Below are 15618 nucleotides of genomic sequence, written 5' to 3' on the forward strand. Positions count from 1 at the left end.
TTCTTCGTAAATAATAAACAGATTTAAGTAATCTTGGTTTGAATAACGTAACCGCGACGGCATATTTGCAGTTGTCAACACTCAAAACTAGTGTTATTAACATGATCTGCAGGTCTCCAATATCACCGTGTGTCAAAAGCATGACCAACTAGAGTACCAGCTAATCCCAACCATACAGCCTAATAAAAAAATGTTTATTCTCAAATAAAACGAAATGGGTTGGATTTAGGTATAGGCAAGTAAATTGAAACCTATAGTAATTTTTAATGCTCAAAATGATTCCGTCATAAAAAATGTGGGTTTCTATTTAAAAAACTTGAGATTTTTCTTTTTTTTTTGTGGCGAGTTTATGATTTTTTTTTTTTGACGACCCTGTATACAAATGAGTCATTACACACCCTCAGTTTAATAAAACGATCCTTTATTTACAATAACCCAAAGTTTCATTGCAAAATAAAATACGCTTTTGACAGGGTACATAAAGATGTTGAGCGTTGCAACTGTCACTGTTTTGGAAAAACATGAAATATTTCGAAAACGGCTAGAGATAGGCATAGGGCATTGTACACAAAAGTTGGTCAGAATTTTGTGAGGAATCCAAATATGTAATAATATATAGGGTGTTCTATTTAAAATAAGAAAGTTGTGATCGACTTCCGGTATAAACGGAAGTGCAACCATCTTGAAAATATTTTAGTTAGATTGGGCATGCCCACATCAGTATCCTGCCTAATTTTCAAAACTCTCCTATTTATACTTTTTCCAATATCAATCAATGTCTTTCGTCGTCGGACACCCTGTATAGTGACCCCCTCGTTTTTCCCTAAATTTCAGGAAATCTTAATCTGGCTATGAGGCCTTTGTAACCGTATCATTGATTGGTCGGTTATTGGCTGTTGGAGGTTTTAATAACCGTCATGACAGTTTAAATTCGATGTAAGAGTTTGATGTTAAAACCAATAAGTGGACATTAGTCACATGTATGCTTTCCCAAAAAGGTAGATTTGGGGGAGCAGTGTTGGATTTGGTCAATTTAGAGCACCTCGTGGGACAAACTAATACCTAGTTAATGAGAACAATGTGATATGTACACGGTGATCATTTATAATGTCCCCCTTCTCAACTTTTTTATTTTTCACATTAGAAAAAAATTATGAATAGAAAAGTTGTACGAGATGATGCAAGCTATTTGCAGAATATATTGTTTTTTATACAGGACGTTTCAGAAATGCGTGACAAGTCAAAGTTATATTTTTTCAAATGGAACACCCTATATATTTTCAATTTTCTAGAATTATCAAACAATTCTGAACATTTTTTTTATAATATATCCTATACCTAAATGTAATGGTTTTCGAAATATTCGCATTTCCACTAAGCTGCTAGATTCTAGAAAATATTCGATAGATTCCAGTTCTAGGTGGCGGTGAATTACGCGGTCACAAAAAAACAAAAACTTTGTTTATTACTGACAGTAGTGACAGTTACACCTTGCGGGAATATGAATTATTTTTATTAAAATGCCTTATTCTGAAAAAGAAAAACAATTTATTCTGCAAATATTTATTAAAACAAATAATAACGTTAAAATTGCTCAAAGGGAACTCCATAGAATTAACCCTCGGATGCATATTCCAGATAAGAAAACATTTTATAGGATCTATGAAAAGTTTCAACGAACATCCAGCCTATTGAGACGAAAAAGAACAATGGAAAGAGATGAAAATATGGATTTGAATATTCTGCTAAAAGTTGAATAAAATCCAAATATTTCTCTGAGAAAAATATCGAAGAGTTTGGAAGAAGAGCATGGCGATTCAAAAATACCTCTTATGGGAGGATACAAAACACTCTCAAGAAATCAGGATATAAAGCATTCAAAATAAGACCCAGAACAAAATTAACGCCGAAACAAAGGGAAAAAAGAGTTGAATTTTGCCAAACCATGTTGGAAAAAAATAACTTGAATAACAATTATTTCAAAAATGTATTCTAGACCGACGTGTCATCATTTGCGACCAGCGGTATGATTAACAGGAAAAACACCAAACAGTGGACTTCCCTGTAGCAGTGGAGTAAATCCCCACTGCTACAGGGAATTTCAATTTCAAAGTCGCCAAACTGTCAATGTTTGGTGTGCTATCCTGAACAACAAAATAATAGGTCCCCATTTCTTTACCGTTACTTTAAACGGAGATGTTTATTTGAATTTTCTCCATCAAGAACTAAAGGACTTTTTTGATTAGCTTCCGTTGGAACAAGAGAGAAACATTGTTTTCCAACAAGCTGGCGCTCAGCCTCACACTGTGTCGTAGCTGTTAAAAACCATCTAAGTCAAAGGTTCAATGAATGGATTGGGAGGGATGCAGCGATAAAATGGCCTCCTAACAGCCCTGACTTGACGCCGATGGATGCATTTTTATGGGGAACGCTAAAAGATCGAGTGAATGCACATAGCATTGAAAATACTGAACATTTGAAAGAACTTATTAGAATGGAAATTCAAATTCTGAATGAAAATTATAACCAATCGATCACCGCCGCGTTAGAAAGGTTACTTGTGAAAACTACATGCTTTATTATAGTTGTATATCTATAGTTGTTTCAGATATTGAATTTCACTCCAAAATAAAATCTTTGATATTTTCTTTATAAAAAGATCATGCATAGTGGTCTCGTATTGATGACTAATTCACCAATTCACTAATTATTCACAGCTACAAGAACGAGAACTTGTTTTTTTTCGAATGTAGCCGCTTAGTGGAAATGCGAATATTTCGAAAACCATGACATTTAGGTATAGGACATATTATAAAAAAAAAATGTTCAGAATTGTTTGATAATTCTAGAAAATTGAAAATATATAGGGTGTTCCTTTTGAAAAAAATATATCTTTGACTTGTCACGCATTTCTGAAACGTCCTGTATAAATAACTCCTGTGGTGGTGGTGGTCAAAATTCAACCAATCAACGACGCTGCTGCGGAAACAGTTGAATATCGATACAGACATTTTACATCAATTAGGCCTAGAATTTGACGTAGAATTCAAATATCGGATAAAAAGTTGGTCATCGTATTTAAAAAAACATAAGTTTGGTTTATTACTAAAATTTGGGACACCCTGTATAATAACTGTTTATCTAAAAATAAAGTAGATCTAAATATCTACTGGTTTTGTATTTAACGTTTTTTGCTAAAATCAAAATTAAGAAAGTTAAGGGGGTGGTCAAAATTCAATCAATCACCCTGTACAAACAAATTGAACAAGAAACCATCTCTATCACAGATTTCAAAAAATCCGTCGTAAAATATGTGACATCTTATAAACATCAAACTGAAATTTTAGAAAAAGGCGCGTAAGAAAAGAAGTTTTAGTCAAGAGATTAATCGCAAGGAAGGTACAAAGTCATTTCATCATTTTATCAGGTACATCATCCCTGTCTGTAGAAAGAAGGTACAAAATAAAATATTTACCGAACTTAAGGTACGTTTTCCACTTATGCGGTGAGTTCTTTAGAAGATTAAGATTTTTACAGCCTCTGGAGATGAGCATCTATATGCTTGAAACATGTCAGGCGTTTTGACTTTCACCTCAGTTTAAGGGTCTAATAAATATATTGTGGAGAAGGTTGCTTGTTTTTTCACCACTTTTACGATTTTACCTCCACTGCGAGTAACATGGACTACTACTTCACTCCGTAAAAATTTAAGTTTCAAAGTCCCAACCAATATCATCGAATCATGACTCAAGTCATGTGAAAAAGAATGATTTTATATTTCTTTCTCAAAGAGTGTTTCAAACACGTTCTAAGTTTGTATACACATTAAAAACGCGGTTTTCTAACCATAAACATTCTGGCTCGTTCTTAGAAAACACACGTGATAAAAGGTTGATTCTTCGATATAAATCGGAACTGGGCCGATGCAAAAAGTTAATTTTGCTGTAGGATGTTAATCAGTTGGAAAATAAATTGTACGTTTGATAGATATTAATGACTGATTGCTGGTCTGGTTCAATTCCAATGTCAACTTCTGCACAGTTACTCAGTTCGCCATGCGTAGATTGACATTTAAAGGAATGACACTTCTTTTAAAACATCCCCATTTAGTCGGACATTAAATAAAAATTATGCGGCCAAATATTGTGGATAGAAAAATGCTGCATATGGCATAACAGCAAATCGAAATAGCAAATAACTACACAACCCGCGCCCCAATCTTTAGTTTATTAGTAAAATAAATAAGAATTCCAGCGTTCCCCTGTACGACTTTTAATGCATCTCGCTTCACCGGGAGAATATCTGAAACAAAGAAAATAATATTACGACAAGAACATAAAAAACGTCAACGTGTTTTAACCGATTTCAGCTGAATACCTAACAAAAAAATTCAAAAACTTTTCATTACATCCAGAGATTTCCGAGAAAAACCGAAAAAGTCAAATTTCTATTTGTTTTTTACCACTTTATTAATGATTATTTTGGAATTTACTCCGGATGTAATAAAAAATTTTCAATTTTTTTTAACCAAGTTAGTTAGCAATAAAATGCGCAACGTTGTCTGCATTTAACTAAAGCTCTATCAACAATAGTTTCTGAGATATGTAGTAAACTATTTGTTACAATTTAATTATTCGCGCCATTATCAAGTGACGGGTGTGACATGACAAGTGAAGTTTAAGCGGGGAGAGAGAGAGACAGGGAGAGAGATTAGGTCGGGGCGGCGGAGCGGTCACGTTTTTTTCAATTTTGCCTTTGAATTTTTTATAATAAATATAGTTATCTCAAAGTGTGCCTTTATTGAGTCATCCAGACAAGCCATCCTACCAGTTTCAGAAGTGGGATTACGGATTACGATTACCAGGATTATCGCAAAAAGTGGAATAACCTCGGTTACTATCGAAAAAGGCCCTCAACCTCAAAATTCGTTTATGTCGTTTATGATACGTTTACATCTTAATAAGTTTTATGACCCGATTTTAAGTGAACTTAAGAAATGGCAAATACAGGGGACGAAAACTCTGAATCAACCCATGAAGTGGAAGCGGAAGATCTGGTAGGTCTAGCTGTTAGGGCTGTTTTAGCAGCACAACGACAAATTGATGGCAGCACAACCCCTCGTTTTCGGAAAGACGAATTAGCTGCATTATTGCCTGAGTTTAGTGGCCACCAGGATAATGTATGCAATTGGATTCAGAGAGTTGATGCAATTCAAGCAACATATGGAGTGCCCAATGAAATTATACAGCTGATTGCTATGGGTAAGCTGACTGGCAATGCTCGTACTTGGTATCATTCAAAACCTGATTACATTACAATGGATTGGCCCATGCTTAAAATTGAAATACAAACTATGTTTGATTCCCGGCCGAACAAAATAGTGCTACTCAAGTCTATGGAAGCTCGCCGATGGAAAAAATCAGAAAAATTCTCCACATATTTTACTGACAAGGTTATGATGTGTAATCAGATAGGATTACCTGATGATGAGATTATTGAGTATGTTATTGATGAATTTAGTGACCCTCACCTTCAATCACAAGCCAGAATGAAGGGATTTACAAGTTTGGCAGAAGTTTTGTCCACAATGAAATCAGTCACTTCTGAAGACAGATCTACTTTTGTTCCAAGGACTTACCACCACCCAAGGACTACAACCCAGGCATCCTCTGGAGATTCTCGTCCAGAACGACCTTCCCCAGTCCGCTGTTTCAATTGCAGCCTGACAGGGCATAAGGCCACTGAGTGTACTCGTCCTAAAAGGACAGTGGCCTCAAAGGCTCTTGTTTTGAGTGTGGCTCCATGCAGCATCAGTTACGAGACTGTCCAAGAAAACGTAGACCTGAGCATCCACCTGCAGATTCCACCACCCACCTGGTAAGCCCAACAACATTAACACCAGCCTGTAGAACTGTTGTGAAGATGAGACCACTGCCAGGTAACTTAAAATTTGAAGTAAATGCTTTTCTTGATTTGGGAAGCCCTGTATCTTTTATTAAAGAGGATTATGTACCATGTTATGTTACTTTAGCTGAAACAAATGATAGTTTTGCCGGCATGAATGGTAGTGGGTTACGGATTTTAGGTTATGAAGCGGAAATTGATGTTGACCAAATTACTTCTTTATTAACCAAATTTTATGTCATACCTACAAGTGCAATGTCAGATTCTTGCTTATTAGGTAGAGATGTGTTGTGTAACCCTATTGTTAATTTTACTATTAATCAGGGTAAAGTATATTTAAAATTTCTTGATAATGATGTGCATTATGTTGAAAATGAAGTTTTGAATATCCAAGTGGATCAATTTGAGGACACTTGTATTAATCTAAATTTGAATATTAATCCACAGTTAAGCAATGAAGTAAGGGCTACTATAGAACAAAATTTATTTGAAAATTATGTAACAGCACCTATGCCTGAATTTCCCATTACTGACTTACAAATGAAACTTCTGATTGACCCTAAACATGTACCTTTTTACTTTCACCTTCGTAGACTTTCATATGCAGACAAATTAGAGGTGGACAAGATTACTAAGGACTTACTGGACAGAAAAATTATTAGGAAGAGTTCATCCCAATACAGTTTTCCCATTGTTTTGGTAAAGAAAAAGTCAGGTAAGTTGAGGCTATGTGTTGACTTTCGGGAATTGAATAAGTTGACTGCTAGAGACAATTTTCCCATGCCTCTAATTGATGACCAAATAGAGCAGCTACGAGACAAACAATACTTTTCACGACTAGATCTCAAAGACGCATTTCATCATGTTACTATAGACCCTGAGTCAATCAAATACACCAGCTTTGTTACACCTTCTGGCCAGTTTGAATATCTGAAAATGCCTTTCGGACTTAAAAATAGTCCAGCAGTTTTTATGCGTTTTGTGAATACAGCTTTTCAGAATATGATTGAACAAGGTAAAATTATTATTTATATTGACGATATACTTATAGCCACAGAGACAATTGATGACAACTTATCCATATTAAACGAGGTATATAAAGTTTTAGTTGACAATTTACTTAGCTTACGATTTGACAAATGTACTTTTGTGATGAGTGAAATTGTGTTTTTGGGCTATTCAATTAACCGATCCGGAATTAGACCGAGTCCGGACAATGTAGATTCAGTTTCTTCATTCCCTTTACCTCAAAATTTTACAATGTTACATGGATTTTTGGGACTTTGTTCCTACTTCCGCCGTTTCGTCAAGGATTTTGCTATTTTAGCCAAACCATTGTATGACTTGCTAAAATTTGAAAAATATAAGAAAGAGATTTTGTTCAACCAAAGTTGTTTTGAGTGTTTTGAAAAGATTAAGCAAATTTTAACATCTGCTCCAGTTTTGGCCATTTATTCCCCACATCTTGAAACTCAGCTTCATTGTGACGCTAGTTCGATAGGTTTTGCATCAATTCTTATGCAAAAGCAAAATGATGGACACTTCCATCCAGTTTTCTATTTCAGCAAAAGAACTACTACTGATGAGTCGAAATATCATAGCTTGGAATTGGAAGCACTTTGTATAATTTATTCCTTACAGAGATTCAGAATTTATTTAAAAGGGATCCAGTTTAAAATTATCACTGATTGTAACTGATTGAAAAAAGATATTAACCCCCGGATTTTGAGATGGACATTAGTGTTCCAAGAATTTGATTATACACTTGAACATAGAAAAGCAGAGCGTATGAAACATGTGGACGCTCTTAGTCGTTGTTTTCCAGTTTTTAATGTTTATTTTGTTGAAAATAGCTTGGAAAGGAATTTATGTGTTGCTCAGGAAAAAGATGAAAATATTGTAAAGATTCGTGACTTGTTGATTACTACTGAACATCCTTCTTATGAATTAAGAGATGAATTGGTGTACCAAAACTACAATTCTAAACTGTTATTTTATGTTCCAAGATGTCTTCAGTCAAATGTTATTCGAACGTGTCATGATGATATTGGACACATTGGAGTTGACAAAACCTGTGAGGTTATTTTAAGAACCTACTGGTTTCCAAACTTAAAGGACCGTGTTAAAAATCACATAATAAATTGTCTGAAATGTATATTTTATAATTCACGAAGTGGAAAAGGTGAAGCAGTTTTACACCCAAACCCTAAGGGTTATGTTCCTTTCGACACTATACACTGTGATCATTATGGTCCCCTGGAAAAAACAGGTAAACAGTTTAAATATATGTTTGCAGTGATTGATGGATTTTCCAAGTTTGTTAAATTTTTTCCTTATCGTACAACTAACGCCGCTGAAACTATTCGACATTTAATTAGTTACTTCAATAGCTATAGTCGACCAAATAGGATTATAGCTGATCGTGGTTCCAATTTTCGATCAGAGGAATTTAAGACTTTTCTTGATGCGAACAATGTTCAACTTATTTTAGTAGCAGCCGGAACACCTAGAGCCAACGGGCAAATCGAGAGGATTAATAGAGACTTACGACCGATGTTGTCAAAATTATCTCCTGAATTGAATAAATGGGATCGTGTCCTTGCAGATGTTGAATTCGCTTTTAATAACAGTTTTTCTAGATCTATTGGAAATGCTCCTGCTGTACTCCTTTTTGGCATTCACCAAAAGGGTAAGGTTTTAGACCCTTTAAGTGAATACCTTAGATCACAGAATGACTGTGTACGAGACTTGGACGAAGTTCGTAATAACGCCTCACATAAAATTCTCCAGTTGCAGGAGTATAATAAACAGTATTTCGATCAGAAACATAAGACACCTCATGTTTATAAAGAAGGCGACTACGTCGTGCGTGTAAATATTGACGTAACACCTGGCTTAAATAAAAAACATTTACCCTTGTATAAAGGCACTTACATTGTCACTAGGGTTTTGCCCAATGACAGGTACGTTGTAGAAGACATTCCAGGTTTTCAAGTCACACAAAGACCTTACAAAAGTATTCTAGATTTTTCCAATTTACGACCATTCACTAACCTTAACTCGACTTATGATGACCCTGACAATGACTCACAATAAATCCCTACTATGTAGCCTGATTTTCCCTGAAACTTTGAATTTGATTATGTTTGTAGTTTATTGTTATGAAAACTTACGGATTATGTATGGATTCTGTTTGTAGTTTACTGTTATGAAGACTTATGTTAGGACGGATTATGTTTACCTATACGTCATATGGTTAAGATTTGCTTATGGTTTTGTTGCTTATGTTAAGACAATCATTATGTCAATGTTTATGAATTGTTAAAGCGCCTTATTGATATTAAAATTATGTCTGCTAGACCGATCGAGGACGAACGGTGGTCAGGAAGGCCGAACTGTAGTAAACTATTTGTTACAATTTAAAATTCGCGCCATTATCAAGTGACGGGTGTGACATGACAAGTGAAGTTTAAGCGGGGAGAGAGAGAGACAGGGAGAGGGGTTAGGTCGGGGCGGCGGAGCGGTTACGTTTTTTTCAATTTTGCCTTTGCATTTTTTATAATAAATATAGTTATCTAAAAGTGTGCCTTTATTGAGTCATCCAGACAAGCCATCCTACAGATAGCAATGCTAATGTATCGAAAGAGACCTTCTATTTGACATCAAAACCAGGTATCTCGTCTTAGCAGAAAGATAGGAACTAACTGGTACCTAAGACACAATTTGCTTAAACTTTGACAGCTGTCATTATTTTCAGCTGCAAACGTCATTAATGAATACTCTTGACATTTTTATCGAAAAATTGTACTCTTCTTTTATTTCAATAAAATAAACGGTTTTCGAGATAAATCGATTTTTCATTGAACTGCTTAAACCACAATGTTATTAAAAATATTCGTTAAACTAGTTTTTTTTATGTAAATTAGTATTCAAAGTTTATGTGTAGAATACCGAAAGATATGGAAGAATGCTCGTTAATTGAATAAGCATTTAATTATTTGATTTTTTACTTATTATTTTATTAATTTTTCACCTCTGCCAATCCCCTACTGTCCCTATCAGCTTTCATACTTTTACGTTTCGTTCTGCATTAATTTCGCTTTTCATGTGTATTTTAAACAAAAAACGAATTCAAGAAATATTTTTAATAACATTGTGTTTTATTTTAAGCAGTTCAATGAAAAATCGATTTATCTCGAAAACCGTTCATTTTATCGAAATAAAAGAAGAGTACGATTTTTCTATAAAAATGTTGAAAAGAGTTTAGATGGTGTGAAATTATGTGTGTGGTGAGAAATTAATGGTGTTTGCCGCTGAAAATAATGACAGCTGTCAAAGTTTAAGCAAATTGTGTCTTAGGTACCAGTTAGTTCCTGTCTTTCTGCTCAGACGAGATACCTGGTTTTGATGTCAAATAGAAGGTCTCTCTCTCTTCGATAAAACATTAAACCCAAAAATCATTACAATATACAAAGTGGTTCAAAAAAAGGCTCGATATCTCCCTTAGGACTGACTTTAGGAAAAATGTTTATATGAACAAATCGTATTATTTTGACCTGCCCTGTATGCTCCCGAGAGATTGTCATATAGTTATGGGACACACTGTATAGTGTAAAAGTTTAAGAATTAAGTGTAGAATTTAAAAGTATTAAAAAATGTGGTTCTATTTAAAAATACTAATATTTTATCTGCCACAAATTTATGCTCCACCCTGCATAGTCAAAACAAAAAGAAAACATTCCTAATTTTTGTTTTAAAAAAAATTGCCCAGCTTAAATTAAAACTGATATTATCACATAGTTTATAAAAAACAAAGATCACAAAACGGTGCACGTTAGATGTAACAAGTCTTCCTGATCAATCGTTCAATGAGTAAATTCAACAATATACAGGATTACATTATAAACAAAGAAAATAACACTAAATATAATACATACTGATTTAACGTTTAACAATGCAATTTACTAAAGTGAATAATGATGATTATTGTTGAGATTATCGTGTTAACATAAAACAATAATGAAAACTGCAATGCTTTTCATTTTAATGTCAACTTCAGTAAAAATAGTTAACTAACATTAAAACTTGCTATTTTATGCACTGTTGTTATTTAGTACTTCTTGGTGGGTAATTTCAGCCTTGTTTAAGTCAATTTCTTCATTAAAGTTATGCTTTCTCACATGAAAAAGTAGTTGAAGTATTCAGCATAGACCAGATACATTTCTGTAAGAGAGGCCTAATTTGTTACTTGAACTATACTTAAAAAATACCAGACGAGAAAAATGTGTAGTAATGATGCATCAGCAGGGTTAAATACCTATGTTAAGTTTGAAATTGGCATTGTAATCTTACTTAGACCAGCAGGCAACAAAATAAAAACAAAAGCAAAGTGACAAATTCGAACTTTAGTTGACATAACAACAGATGGAAGATGGCTTAATCAGCTGAATTTGTTTCCTCAAAGTGATAAGCCGCGTGACGTCGCAGTAGGGTGCTTGGGCTGCACAATATGCATATGCATTTTATATTATTTTTTTTTTACATTGAACAGTAGAAACTAGAAATCTACTTTCACAGAATGTACGCACTACTTTCCATCTGAGACCATTTTTATAGAATATGGGTAATGGTAAGCTCAAATAATCAAAATATCAAAAAATTGAACTTTATTAAGTATTGGATTTAAAAAAAAAACATTGCAGCTACACAAATACAGGGTGTTACAAATTAGATGCATTAGCATTGCTATCTCAGAAAGTATAGTTGATAGAGCTTTAGTTAAGGGAGGCAAAGCTGTGCATTTTATTGCTAAATAATTTGGTTAAAAAAAATTTAAAACATTTACATTACATCCGGAGATATCCAAGAAAAACAATTAATCAAATTTCTATTTTACTTTTTTACCACTTTATTATTGATTATTTTGAAAAATCAATTGCACCTTCTGAAGGCATTAATTTATGCTATTTAAAAATATAATGTTTGTATTTAGCTACAACGTTTCGTTTTTTAGATACCATCATTAACTTAATATTTTAAAATACGGACCGGGACTTTTAATTTCGTTTTTTTTAGTAGCTACCAACCTCCCAAAAATAATGATGTGCCACACTTGTCAAAAAATTATACCTAGTGTACTCAGGTATTTGTCTTTTTTCAAATATGCATTTGAAACTCATATGTTATCGTAATGAGTAAATAATTTAGTTTGATATGATTAAACTGTTTCATTAAAACTCAACCTCGAATTCAAACATGTGAGTATCTGAAAAATAAATAACTAACCAAAACATTTTTTTTTTAAATAAATGAAAAGTACAGAATAAACTCTCTCTCTTTTTCGAAGGAGCAATGAACCTAATTATTAAATTATATAAAACTAAATTATCTACTCATTATGACAACATATCAATTTCAATTGCTTAGTTTTTAAAAAATCTTAAAATACCAAATACATAATATGAGTACACTAAGTATATTTTTTTGACAAGTGTGACACATCATTAGTTTCAGAAGGTATGTGGCTACTGAAAAATGAATTAAAAAGTTCAGAGATCCATATTTGAAAATTTGAAGTTGATGTTGGTATCTAAAAAATAAAATGTCGGAGACAGGGTTCAGAGGATATATATCCAGTGATATATATCATGATATATATCTTGATATTTACAGCTTGATATATATCCGATATATTCAATATTTTTATTAATTGAATAAAAACCGGTTTCAGTTATTCAAAGCATCAAAAAATTATTATATTAAGTATCAAGAATATTAAGTAAGCTTTACTGAACGATGACAAAGTTTGGTTTTCTAATTTGTCTGAAATTAGTAAAGCTGTTACTATTCGAGATTCACGGAAAAGGTACATTTTCTCGACAATGAATCAGTCGAGAAATAGATAGTTTTCAGAGTTGCATAATAAAAAGTTTATTTTTTTTCTAAAGAAATAATATAAGTTATTATAAAAGGATTTGTGTTAAAACAAAATATAGCTTAAGTAAGCATAAAACAAAACAATTTTTTTAGTTTTTTATATTTTTTATAGCTAAGTATATAAAGATTGAAAATGATATATATCGGATATATATCCGATATATATCATGTGATATGATATTTATATAAATATCATGATATTTTCAAACCCTGGTCGGAGATGAAAACTAAAACTATTTTCTTGAAGAGCATAAAAAAGTGCCTCCAGAAGGTGCCATTGATTAAAGTGGTAAAAAAAATAAAATAGAAATTTGAGTTTTCACGTTTTTGTCGGATATCTCCGGATGTAAAGAAACTTTTTTGAATTTTTTTTTACCAAATTATTTAGCAATATAATGCGCCACTTTGCCTCTATTTAACTAAAGCTCTATCAACTATACTTTCTGAGATAGCAATGCTAATGCATCGAATTTGTAACACCCTGTATGTTTGCGTTACAATCATGGTACTAGATAAGCAAATGTTGTATCATATAAGTAATTTCGTAGCCATCATTTGATCTGAAGAATTGACACTTATATAAATTAGATTATTACAGTTCCTTTAAACATGCATTACTGCCATTGTTCACTTAACATACTGCCTAAGTTCAATAAAATTAAAAAGACTAACTTTTGACAAAAATTCTTGGACCCCTATGTTTTTAATTTTATTAACCGCTGCTTGTGTTATATGAATTGGAATTATACAGGGCCCAAAAACAGGGTATTAAAATATTTTTGATCTTTTAAATGGCAAGTATTGTTCCATGCAATTTGTACCACAATTGTCCTGTAAATATTGATAATTTGAAACCAATAATTTTCCAAGAAGTCAGATTGACATCCCCAAAAATGATTGCTGACATTTTTAAAAAAAATGTAAAAAGATAATAAACCGTCTTGGTTATTGTAACAGTCCATAGAGTTCATTTTGAACAGCTGATTTTAATTTTTTTTCGATTTTTTTAAGTTAAAGTTGTGGGGCCTATAATTTTGAAAAGTGTTTTTGACATTTGTTTAAAAACAATTGAATATCAGTATGGAGTATGTTGCATGAAATATGTTAAGAATTGTTTGTAGAATCCAAAACCTCCTATAAAAATAAGGTTCCAAGTGTTTTTGCAAAAAGTAAAGCCCACTTAATAGAACAAAATTTAGTTTAAGTATTAGTATTCACTGTAAAAATTGAAGGTGATTATAAATGATAAGTTTATGGAGGTTATTACATGACATATAGACTGACAACTGCCAGTACATAAATAGTAAATATTAAATAAAAAGTTGTAGCTTTAAGCCGGAACCCAAAACAAAAACGAAAAAGTTAATAAAATCATGTACCTAAAAACTATCACTTTTGTGATAATAGTCATCTGTCAATGCCAGGTTAACCATACTGCAGGTGGGAAAAAGGCAAAAAGATTTAATTTTAGTATTAGCCATAAAAAATGTTGGTTTTTAAGTGAATTCAGTTATTGCTATAACTAAAATTAAATTTTGCTTTATAAACTAGGCTTAAGTCCCTTCCATTTCATCAAATTTATGGAGTACATACTTCACAAAGACACACACAATTATTAAACATAAAACAATAATGAAAACTGCATTGGTTTTCATTTGAATGTTAATTTAAGTAAAATCAATATACTGACCTTAAACCTTGCTTTTTTATTCACTCTTCTAATGTAAGTGGTTGAACCCATTGCACACAATTTCACTCTTCAACTTGATTAAGTTGTTGCAATCTTCTTAGTGGGTAATTTGTTCTTCGCTTAGGTCAATTTCTTCATAAAAGTTATATTTTCTCATCCACATGGAAAAGTAGTGAAGTATTCATTATATACAGGATACAGATCTGTGAAATAGGCCCAATTTGTTAGTTGAACCACCCTTAACAAAATGTCAGACTAGAAAAATTGTTAGTAATGTAAACAAGTAATGCATCAGCAGAGATTATTTAGGTTAGGTATGAAATTAATTAATTGTCATTGTAATCTTACCTGGGCTAGCAAGCGTTGTGTGCATTATGACCATTGAAAAATATACATTTACTTGAATTTAGTGTATAATCTTCACCAATTATTAGACTATTGTAATAAAAATACAATTATTTTGTTGCATGTTAATTTTTTTGACACAACAAAACAAAAACAAAAGCCAAGTGACAAGTTGGCATTTGACATCACAACAGATCTAAGTTGGCCTATCAGCGGAACTTGTTTTCTCAATGCGAAACGCTGGGTGACGTCACAGTGGATGCTCGGATGCACAATATGCACTTAATACCCAAGGAATTACAGGCGTTGTCCGTGGTTTGGTACTATTTGATAGTCCATATTCACAGAGTGGAACAATTACATTCTTCTGAGATGATATTTATAGGAAGGGGTAAGTTCGACTAAACGAAATATCTAAAAATGTATATTTATTAAGTATTGGATTTAATGTTTTAAAAGAACATTGCAGCAGCACAAAGATGTTTTCTTTACAATTATAGTACTTGATAGGCAGATGTTCAGCCTTATGCCGTAAATCCATTGACTTAATATCCATATTGAAATAATTTCAATGAAAATTGACCACTATTTAAATTTTTGGTCTCGCATAGATATGCACTAAGAACAATTGATTAAAAAAACTGTAGGTAACCATTGATTCATAAAATTTCAAGCTTTACTATGGCAACATTGCATTTGTGTTATGGCCAGACCAAACCAGAGGGAGCAGTACAGACCTAACC

At 32.7% G+C, this 15618-nt stretch overlaps 1 long non-coding RNA gene across 2 annotated transcripts; it reads right to left on the reverse strand.

The window, feature by feature from the left end:
- Positions 1-346: 346 nt before the first annotated feature.
- On the reverse strand, positions 347-15018 carry LOC145735660 (uncharacterized). 2 transcript variants are annotated; one of them, XR_014179731.1, is made up of 3 exons: positions 14879-15018; positions 14531-14733; positions 347-4302 (listed from the first exon to the last, which is right to left on the reverse strand). It is a non-coding gene; the product is annotated as an uncharacterized LOC145735660 (long non-coding RNA). The 2 variants fall into 2 exon arrangements; XR_014179732.1 differs by lacking the exon at positions 347-4302 and adding an exon at positions 9182-11127.
- Between the last annotated feature and the right edge of the window lie 600 nt (positions 15019-15618).

Source organism: Ips typographus, linkage group LG11 (genome assembly GCF_016097725.1).
Source record: "Ips typographus isolate SLU linkage group LG11, UJ_Ityp_2.0, whole genome shotgun sequence".
NCBI lineage: Eukaryota > Metazoa > Arthropoda > Insecta > Coleoptera > Curculionidae > Ips > Ips typographus.